General features: G+C 42.2%; 1 non-coding gene across 1 annotated transcript; it reads right to left on the bottom strand.

Annotated features, from left to right (window-relative positions):
- Window positions 1-365: 365 nt before the first annotated feature.
- Window positions 366-473, bottom strand: LOC112799053 (small nucleolar RNA R71). Its single transcript, XR_003200641.1, has one exon. It is a non-coding gene; the product is annotated as a small nucleolar RNA R71 (small nucleolar RNA).
- Between the last annotated feature and the right edge of the window lie 1164 nt (window positions 474-1637).

A 1637-nucleotide genomic window follows, 5' to 3' on the forward strand; every position in this document is an offset into this window, starting at 1 on the left:
AGGTGCTGGGTGACTTTACTGCACCTACTCCCGACTTCTATAGGAGAAGCATCTCTATCCCTGCCATTGGAGCAAACAACTTTGAGCTTAAGCCTCAATTAGTTTCTCTAATGCAACAGAATTGCAAGTTCCATGGACTTCCATTGGAAGATCCTCATCAGTTCTTAGCTGAGTTCTTGCAAATCTGTGACACTGTCAAGACTAATGGGGTTGACCCTGAGGTCTACAGACTTATGCTATTCCCTTTTGTTGTAAGAGACAGAGCTAGAATATGGTTGGACTCACAACCTAAAGAAAGCCTGAACTATTGGGAAAAGCTAGTCAATGCCTTCTTGGCAAAGTTCTTTCCACCTCAAAAATTGAGTAAGCTTAGAGTGGAAGTCCAAACCTTCAGACAAAAGGAAGGAGAATCCCTCTATGAAGCTTGGGAAAGATACAAACAATTAATCAGAAAGTGTCCATCTGATATGCTTTCTGAATGGAGCATCATAGGTATTTTCTATGATGGTCTGTCTGAACTGTCCAAGATGTCTTTGGATAGCTCTGCTGGAGGATCTCTTCATCTGAAGAAGACGCCTACAGAAGCTCAAGAACTAATTGAAATGGTTGCAAATAACCAATTCATGTATACTTCTGAAAGGAATCCTGTAAACAATGGGACTAATCAGAAGAAATGAGTTCTTGAGATTGACACTCTGAATGCCATATTGGCTCAGAACAAAATATTGACTCAACAGGTCAATATGATTTCTCAAAGTCTGTCTGGAATGTAAAATGCACCAGGCAGTACTAAGGAAGCTTCATCCGAGGAAGAAGCTTATGATCCTGAGAACCCTTCAATGGAAGAGGTGAATTACATGGGAGAACCCTATGGAAACACCTATAATCCTTCATGGAGAAATCACCCAAATTTCTCATGGAAGGATCAACAGAGACCTCAACAAGGTTTCAACAATAGTAATGGTGGAAGAAACAGGTTTAGCAATGGCAAGCCTTTTCCATCATCTTCTCAGCAACAGACAGAGAGTTCTAAGTAGAATACCTCTGACTTAGCAACCATGGTCTCTGATCTAATCAAAACCACTCAAAGTTTCATGACTGAAACAAGGTCCTCCATTAGAAATTTGGAGGCACAGGTGGGTCAGCTGAGCAAGAAAATTACTGAACTCCCTCCTAGTACTCTTCCAAGCAATACAGAAGAAAATCCAAAAGGAGAGTGCAAAGCCATCAACATGGCCGAATTAGGAGAGGAGGAAGAGGCAGTGAATGCCACTGAGGAAGACCTCAATGGACGTCCACTGGCCTCCAATGAGTTCCCCAATGAGGAACCATGGGAATCTGAGGCTCAAAATGAGACCATAGAGATTCCATTGGACTTACTTCTGCCATTCATGAGCTCTGATGAGTATTCTTCCGCTGAAGAGGATGAGTATGTCACTGAAGAGCAAGTTGCTAAATACCTTGGAGCAATCATGAAGCTGAATGACAAGTTATTTAGAAATGAGACTTGGGAGGATGAACCCCCTTTGCTCACCAAAGAACTGGATGACTTGTCTAGGCAAAAATTACCTCAAAAGAGACAGGACCCTGGGAAGTTTTCAATACCTTGTGCCATAGGCACCATGACCTTCAAAAAG

This window comes from Arachis hypogaea, chromosome 4, assembly GCF_003086295.3.
Source record: "Arachis hypogaea cultivar Tifrunner chromosome 4, arahy.Tifrunner.gnm2.J5K5, whole genome shotgun sequence".
Classification (NCBI taxonomy): domain Eukaryota; kingdom Viridiplantae; phylum Streptophyta; class Magnoliopsida; order Fabales; family Fabaceae; genus Arachis; species Arachis hypogaea.